This window comes from Corapipo altera, unplaced genomic scaffold (genome assembly GCF_003945725.1).
Source record: "Corapipo altera isolate COAL_440 unplaced genomic scaffold, ASM394572v1 2, whole genome shotgun sequence".
Classification (NCBI taxonomy): Eukaryota; Metazoa; Chordata; class Aves; order Passeriformes; family Pipridae; genus Corapipo; species Corapipo altera.
In genome coordinates this window covers 6,030,815-6,040,446 of record NW_020884890.1, presented here as the reverse complement: position 1 = coordinate 6,040,446, position 9,632 = coordinate 6,030,815, and positions in this window count along the sequence as shown.

Genomic DNA, 9,632 nt, shown 5'->3' with positions numbered 1-9,632 from the left:
CCCTTTCCCTTTCCCTTTCCCTTTCCCTTTCCCTTTCCCTTTCCCCTCAGCTGCCATGTTTGTCTTTATGACACGGGCCCAGACATATATATGTCATGTAAAAAAGAAAAATTACCATTGCAATGTCTGTGCTTTTACCACTACAGCATCTTTGACATCAAAGTCCTGTTCAAAATACTAGTACAGAAAAGCAACGGGGTTTTCTAAGTGCAGAATTATTTTGATTGTTTAAAAATAGGCTTCTATCTTTAGAAAGAATATTGAATTTTCTCTTTTATAGCTTAATGATTCGTTGTTATGACAGACTTAATCAATCTGATGAGTCCATGTTCACTGTTCTGGCAAATATGATCAGCCCTGGAGTGTTTTCTTACTCCCCAAAGGCACATTGTTTCTGTGTTTATTTCATTCTGATGTTTTATCTGGAAACCATATTTCTTTTTCTTGAAGAAAAGTGTACCGAGACATGCATTGAAAGCCATGTGTTTAATTTACTGAATATGAAATGATCTTTTTATTTAGGAAGTGAAAGGAGAAGGTTATAGAACAAAAAGGCTAGCTAGGTAATGGGTGAAGAAGTTACACAGAGAAAAGGGAAAAGATTGATCTCATAAAATTCACAGGGCACATTTAAAGACAGTTTGTAGTAATAAGAAGGACTGTTAGAGATTCTAAGACAAGCCCAATGTCTCACTTCTAAAAATGATCTACACAATGTGCATTTGTTTGAGTTCTAGTTTCCATAACTCATTTCTTGCTTCTGAATCTTTCATTTTGTGTTCTTTAATGTCACTTGTCTGCCAGATTATTCTAGGACCTTTGAAGTGCAGAAAGATGGTTTATTTTCAGGCTTTACTCCCATGCAGAGTTCCAGCATGCACTGCAAGTCTTTGGGGGAGGGATTTGTCTCCTAAAATTATGGAGATTTTACTGAGTACTATGAAATAATGAATTATAAAGAAAACAGAGATATTCTAGGCTAAAAAAATAAAAAGTAATATTTGTGTATCTTATATGTGACGTAGAGTCTTCTAAAGAGGATCATTATTTAACAAGCACTGCTTTTTTTTTTTAAATGTCAGTACCTGATTCTGTGAAGACAGAAATATGTGCATGGAGCAGCAGAACTGACCATTTCCACTCCTCAGGGAGTGCAGGTCAGAGCCTGTGGTGTGGAGTGGTGTGTACCTTTCCTACTGCAGGAAAGGCAAGGAAAACTTTATGCTGTGCAGTAATAACTCCTTCTTCAAACCAATGGCATTAGTACGTTGCTAAACCCTGCTGATTCCTTGGACGTTGTGCAGAAGGGCCCTTCTTAATCAGATCAGTTGCAGGAATGACCTGGCACACCCAGATTATTGACATAAGGTGTCCCATGTAACACATGAATACTTAGTGTGTCAGGGTGATTTAGACTGGAATCCCTATTTAGATGGTGTTAACACCACACATTTCATAACAGTCCAATGCCAGGCAGGAAATAATGACTTGCTCTCTAAAGGATAATTTGTAATAAGCAATGTTGTCCTTACAACTCCTATGATGTGAGGTTCATCTCTGAATCTTCAGTTTAAATGACACACCCAAGGTCAGCCATTATCTCTCTCTATTCTTACTACCATAGTCTGATAGGAATGGTTTTATTATCCATGCATAGAGCATTCATGTCCATGACAGCTCTTTAATGCCAGATAAGACTTTTGGTACTCTCTTTCTTTTGCAGTACAAGTGGTTGTTACCCTTAGCAGAAGGCTCTTAATAAGTGAATTAACAATAGTTAAGGTTAAAATAAAATTGTCATATATTTTAAGTGACGTCAATTATTTTCCATTTATAAGAAATTTCCATTATCTAAGAAATCTTAGATCTTACCAAACTACAGCAGTTCTTAAATTCTGATAATCATGCAGCTAAAATGTCATCCTTTTGACATTCTACTCAGTAGAAATCCTAATAGAGTACTAAGATAGACTACTATCCCTTCTACTCACTCAGGGGAGACTTACAATGATAGTATGACTTTCAACCAATGGAAAAATGAAAAATAAAAATTTATTTTAATTGCATCTGATGGAAAGGTATTGTTGGACAGGTGTCTTCCTCTATTATTCCCATGGTTTTTAGTTTGATTACACTTGGATGCTAATAAATATTTAGTTCCATTTCTAGTTTGGGGCTGTTTTCTGTGAAATCTCTCAAAATCAGCAGTGGCTTTTTCTGTCTCCCTGATGATTCTGAAGTTCTGTCAGTCAAAACCCTACACAAAATTCACAGCTTCCTCTGGTTTCAGCTGAATCTCACTGCCTGTGCCTCAGATAACCAAGTAGCAAATTTCCCTGGGTGTCACAGCAGTACTAAAATTTATCCATGTCAGTATTATACAACTTCCTTATAGTCTCTGTGACTTACTCACTTTGCATTTCAATAGTTAAAGACAAGGCTTCATGTCCTTCGAGTCGCAGTGTTCAGAGACATGACAGATATAACTAAGCTCTTTAAGTGGCTCTCTAATTTCAGGGTAGGTTGCATGACATTGACAGTGTAATTTAAAACTACAACTCTGAGCTTTTTCATCTTTTTCTTTTCCTAGCACACATTTCCATAACCTACTTGTATCATATAAAAGGGAAGAAAAAAGTAATTTCCTATGGCTTTTTTTTTTGACTGAAGATGTACCTCACCAATTGCATCAACCTCCCTTCTGCCCCACACAATAATGTAAATAGGTAGATTTGTCAACACGTGTAATGTGGAGTTTTTTGTACTTTCCTGTGATGTGTCTGATGGCTGGAGTCAGAGACAGCATTTCTGTCTCGATGAAATGGGTCTAATCCAGTACAGGTAGATACAGGCCTGGTTTTGGCCTAGTCATTTCACATCCAAGGGCTTAGTTTCCCCATCAGTAAGATAATGTACTGGTCTCCTTTTAATGTGATACCAGATTTATAGAGGTGAAGTGCTGCTAAAGAACATTTTATTATGAAGTCCTGCATCCTTGGAGCTTAGATTAAGGGGAAGGCATTTGCCTCATGCTCATTTGTTCTTTCTGAAATATCTGCTTTGTATATATTTTTAAAAGATGGTACGGAGTTTGAGGTTCAAGGAAATGCTTCCTGCACTTGAGAGCAGCTGCCTCACTTTGTTGACCCTTTACAGCCTCAAGCTATCTCAGCTACAGCAGAGCTTCTGGCATGACTCATCCTGGAATTGCAGCTTCCAAGAATATGCATCAGGGGAGCAGAATTGGAAGGTAAGTAGGTTTTTCTACTTCTGATTCCATTTCTGGCTGAGATTGAATATCCCATGTGTCGTAGATTCTGTATCTCTTCAGCTGAAGACTCTTCTGAAAAGTTTCTTGGCACCCAGAAAACCAGGGTTTTCAGCTGGTCTCCAGCTGAGAGGTGCCCAGTGGGTGGGTACCAGTTGGGCTTGAAAATTCAGGCACTGGGTGCCCTACATGCCTTGCTTTAGCTGTGGGGCTTATAAAGCTGGAGGTACAGCCTTCTAGTTTAGTCCTAAAACTGCCATTTTTCATCTGTGGTCAGAACCCAAAGGTCAAATTTTCTGCTATGGAAAAGCTCCTTTTTAGTAAACAAAAAATAGAGCAAATTCTTTTTAAAGTATTCTTACTTTTCTTAATACAAATGTGGATGAAGGAAAACATCTAAAAATATATCAGATGAAATCTACATGGTTGGAAGAATCTGAAGCTTTGTTATTAGTGAATGATTGCTGTGAGGAGTCCTACTCTTTCATCTTAAATTTTTAAAGATAGCCAATGTCCACAGATGCAATTTGTTTAAACTATACTTGTAGCATAGACATGATGAAAAAATCATTATTACAAAAGCAAATTATTTGATAGTAAATTGAAATTAGGAAGAAATGGGATTTCTCCTCCTTCAAATAACCTGATTTTAATGTTAATGAAACCTTGACAAAAAAAAAAAAAAAGAAAAAAATCTCCAGGAAGGGTAAAAACTGAGAAAAACTATCAAGTTTTACAGAAAAGAACTGCTTTAAAGTGGCTAAAAGAGCCTAAGGCATTGCACAAGCACTGATGAGATTGCTGTTTCCAAGAAGTTTTATTCTGGTCACACACAGACATAGCTTTTCTGAGGAAGGCACATAAGAACTGACAAAGTAGTCACATGTTGTAGACAGTCTGCATAAGACACACATGGTTTAGTGTGTTAAAATTAGAGGGGTTGGCTGATGCTTCCAAGAGGTGACTTGCCTGAAGACAGCGTGTCTTTGTTTTCACGGCAGTCTAACCGAGAGATGCAGCTTATCGGTCTTCTCCCATGTTTCTCTCCCGTGTGGCCTTTAGTGGAGCCCAGTTATGTAGCTTTTTCAGACATGTGTCCCTGTGCTGTATGAAATACCCTACACATGTTGACTGCCAGGGAGTCTGAGAAGCAGACACCTTTCACAAGCAGGTTGACCTTCACCTGGCTGAACAGTGTTATCTCAGATTTTGTTCAGAGTCTCCAGTTGTGCAAATTGTTGTTGATGTTAGGTGTGCCAGGATGTTTGTGTTCATCAATGATTCCCTTCAGGTATTTCAGCTTGCATTGTCTTGTATGTGCAATGAAAATCCCAGAATCATAGAGTATGTTGAGTTGGAAGGGGCTCACAAGGATCATAAAGTCCAACTCCTGGCCCTGCACAGGACCATCCCCCAGAGTCACACCACGTGCCCAAGAGTATCATCCAAACACTTCTTGAACTCTGTTAGGCTTGGTGCTGTGACCAATAATCCTTTCTTCTTACTGTAAGGGTTTAGGTCAATAATTTCTTCAAAATTCTCCTGATATCTATTTCTTCTTTGAGGGAGAGGACAGACACATGTTAATGTAACAAAGAATCCACACAGTGTCAGCAGCCTGGAGAGCAGAATGGGACCTTGGCTCTTTGTCTTTGCTCTGATGCTTTCTCAGGCTGCACACAGTATCCACATTTCTTTGCCTTTAAAAATATCTCTGATTGGTGTCCAAGAAACCCATACACTTCTTTGGAGAGATAAACTATCAAATATATCACACTTCAGCTGATTCTTACTCGAGAAGTAAGTAAGGGGTGTGTGTACAAGAATATTTCCAAAGACATTTTTAATTACTATTGTCCTCTGCAGACCCTAATTCCTTACTCTGTGCAGTAGCTGGCATTCCCCACCATCAGCCAACTATAATAAATTCCTTCACACACACAAACTTCATTGTTCTTGAAGTCTTGTTTTTCTTGCTCTTAAACACACTTCAGTCATGACTGATGTGGTTTAGTTCATATGACACAGCCCTCTGAGCACTGTTGACCACAAACTGAGGGAACATTGATTGCCAAGTATTAGGCTCCATGTATTTTCCAAATTCTTCCCATTGTTTACTGATGATGCAAAGGAAGCATTCTGTCTCAGTTCTGTAACCACTGCAGAACAGCAATAAAGACTACAGGTAGAAGAGCAAATGGTATGAGGTACAGAAACTGTGTGAGCCTCAGCTGGACAAGAAGAGTAAGAAATATGGCTATAGTTGGCCAGGATTTGTTTTTTAATGCCAGTGGTACAGCAAACTGTGCATACCTGGGGAGAAACCAAGAATGACACAGTCCTCCATCCTCTTGTTTTGGCACATGCAATTAGAGGGCAGGATACAGATCACAGAAATTAGATATTGTTCATATTAGAATTTCATGTGGAAATAAAAGTCATAAAAATAACATATATAAATAGGATTGAACACCATATGAATAGGTAAAATCAAGGACTCACCCATGAGTGTAAATATTGAAAACAGAACTAAGCAAAAGACTGATATACTCTGAGAGATTTCTCCACTGAGAAATATAACTGCATCTGCCAGCACTTCAGATTTTCTTCTTCCATCACTTTAAAAGTATAATGATGTTGTTATTACAAAAGAGAAATGCTCAGCATGCCTTCTTGTGGCTTCAGTTGAATATTTGCAATAAGGAAAAACCATACCTGTGTTCACATTGGATTCCGTCTCACATCCATCGAAGTCAGTAGAAATGTACAGTTGTTCAGGTATCTAGTATCTTAAATTTATTCTCTATATTATTTTCTTTAATGATGTTTATCTTTTTGTTGACTATCTTCTTCCACTCAGGAAACACTACAAGTCCTCTTGACTAATCACAGCATTAAAAAAATCAACTGTAAGAAACAGTTTCAAAGGAGCAGCTGATCAAATGCTCTTTAAATGATTTCCAAAGTTAATTTATACCTTTTGTCTAGTCCTGTCTCTAGACAATTTGTGTACAAGATGTAGGACTGCTCGAGGAAGACAGGGTCTGAAAGAGAATTGTACTGAAAAGCTACAAAGGCTGAAAACCTAACCTATAAGATCATGGTAAGAGATAACGGAAGATTGAAACAGAAAATTGTCCCACAGATGTTCAACAATGTCTACTGCAAGGTACTTCCACTAAAGCACTGGGTGATATCTCTGCCAGATGAAGGATGCTGGCCTAGCTGGATTTTGGGCATAGTTCTAGCAGACAGTATCAGTCTGGTGTGTCCCACCAGGACTCCTTTCATGGCCACAAAAATAGGCATTTGCTAAACAACTTCTCAGTAGTGGAGAAGAGACATTAGTATTTGCTTTTTACATCAGTCTTGATCTGCCTGTAACTTTTTCAGTTTTCAAAATGATATAAAAAATAAGCAAACTCCAGAAGAAACACTATTAGTTGTAGTTTTACTACATACAATATTTTATTATAATTGTTATCTATGAAGTTTTGATGCATTGTGAAATGATTTCATGAAGTGCCAACCTCCCACACAGGGACAAAATCTGTGAATGATTCTGTATTAGGTGTTTATATATATATATAGATATGTGTATGTATATATATATGTGTGTGTGTGTGAATAAGGATATGCAAATATATGTAGATATTCATGTGTTAAAAGCAGTTACAATTTTCAGTTTCAGCTCTGTGTGGGAAGCAGTTTCCTTCCATGGAGAGGAGCAGACACACATCTTGACCAGAGAGGAGAACTATATGACTAGTACTTGGCAGGAAATGCCAGGAGTCCACACTGCTACCTGCTCAGTGCCTGGAAGCACTCGGGTGCTTCAGAGGACAACGTGGGCTTAGCAGCCTGCAGAGCCCATCTGCCCTGAGAGGACAAAGTTGGGATGCTGCTAAGGAAGTCTGTAGGTTATCCTGCACAGGACAGCAGGAAAGCACAGTGACTCATACACTCTGCAGCTGCTTGGGTTTGCCCAGTCTGTAGCCAAGGAATGGGGAAAGAGAGCTGAGAGTACTGGGAGTGAGGTGATAGGAAAGGATGATGAATTTGGGATTGGATGCAGCACAGAGGATGTGTGAGGGGGGCTGTGAAGTCACACGCTGGGCCGCACTGTACATTTCCTACTGTTCACAGAAAGCTCCACTGACTGGCTTCCCACAGAACTTGCTTTTCATGTGTGCCACTACTGATGCACTGCAGTGTGTTCTACCACTCATGTGGCTAAGTAGAACTCACCCCCACATGTCAATCCATGTCAACAAATCACCAAGGCATCAGTAGTCATGCTCCAGCACACCAAACCCTCCCCAGAATCCATGGTAAATCCAGACCTCTTGTGCTTGAGTCTTGAAAAGCAGCATATTCAAGCTAAAATTGCTTCTGATAAGGCAATGACCTTGGAGACAACCTAATCTAAAAAAAAAGAAAACAAAGAAAACAAAAATTGAGCAAGAAAACAGGCTTAGGGAAAAGTTCGTTGTGTGTCCAGGAACAGTATGACATCCAGGGCACTTCTGAAGTTTTATAATATGTATCTGGCTGTTGAAGTACAGCAGATGGAAAGGGTTCTGTGGACTACAAAGTGAAATTTGGGCTGCTATTCCCAAATTAGGTTGAAGGAGAATTTCCTACAGACCAGGCAGCCCAAAATGTTAGAGGGATTTCTTGCCAAATTTCCCTCTTCCCACTCATTCTATACCTTACCATTTCTCTCCCAGCAATCAGCAGATGAGGAAGCAAGATCCATGATGCATTATTTTCTCTCAAAGGCCTGGAGAAATCATTCTTTCCTCTGTTCAGGGTTAACAAACCAACACTGTGTTTTCCTGTTCCACTGTGGACTAAAATAATGCCAGCATCACGATTGATGATGCTTTGCCTACAGTCCCCTGTTTCAACATAATCTGAAAGGATACAACCATTTTTTGTTACCATAAACTGAAAGAGAAAACAAATGCACTGGTGTGATGGGGGAAATTCTGGGATCATGTTAAAGCAGAGATGGAAAAGCAAAAAAGGAGCTAAGAATTGAAACCTCTATTATGGTATAAAATAAATAAGTTTTCAATTTTCTTCCAATGACCAGACATGAAAGGGATACAGCCCTGTAGGTCAGGGCCATTCTCTTAGTGAGGGATAAACGCTCACCTTCACATGCTGCCAGTTCACGGGTTCAGAACATTTCAGGCTGAAGGAGGTGCATGAGGTGCTGCTGATGGACATTCTGAGGGGCTTCCTTGGTCAGCTGGGGTTTTCTGAACTGCAGGAATCCCTGCCAGATCAGCACTCCAGAACTTGCTGCAATAGAGAAAAATCTAGAATAAAAGGTCAGTTAGATGTTACAGTGACCTTGCCATTCATAAATGGAAGGAAAGACTCTAGAAACAGAGACTTGTCCAGCACGTGCAGCAGTTTAGCCCAGTGTAGCAGGGAGGATGCTGAAACTGAAACCAGTACACCACTGAAAGCTCAACAAGAACAATATTTATTACAAAAAAGTAGCCAATAAAATGAAAACCCAAGAGAGAAGAGGGAGGAGGAAAATAAGCCCTCAGTACGACTCCCCCACTCAGGTGTTGCTTACAAAGTTATCTTACTGACCCCAGAATGCCTGGAATTACCCATAGCAGAAGCTGCATCCTCGGAATGTCAGCAGGCTCCCAAGATGGTGGGTGTCCCCACAAAAGGCAATGTTGTCCTTTTATGTGAAGTTTGAGTTCCACTCCCAGCACGAGCTCTCTGCTTTTTATACAATTAACTGGAGATGTCTACCTCGACAGGCGTGGCCAGCACCGCCCAGCTAGAGGCCTTCAGTCCCTCCCTCTGTTTTGCAAGTGGCATCTCTTCTGTGTATGTGTGGGTACTCTGGAATTTCCCCGTGCCTGCGTTCTACACCTCGGGGGCTCTTTCCTAAATGAGTCTGGGGGCTTACTTCATCCTCCTCTTCCTCTTCACTTTCACCTTCAAATGCCCTTGGAGGGCCGTCAACCAATAGTGAGGTACCAATTAATTTCAGTTTATACAAGATGCTTGCTTCAAGGATGAAGTTCTCGTTTATCAGTGCTTGTTTTTTTATAACTTGTCAGGAAAAGAAGTGGCTGGGCCAAACACAGATCAAAGTATCAGCATCTAATTAAGCATGGATACACCCAGGCTTGGTGCAGTTCAGGTGGGGAAGCCTAGTCCTGCCTCCCCTCCCCTCTGTAACACAGTACACTACCAGTCATCTCATTCTCCACCCTCATTTCAATAATATGGTGAAATGCAAATACTTATTCTTTTCTTGAATTCTTGTGCTGTTCTGCTTTCTGCCTTCCTGCAAAGGACCAGAATAGCTGCATGAATCCTGCAC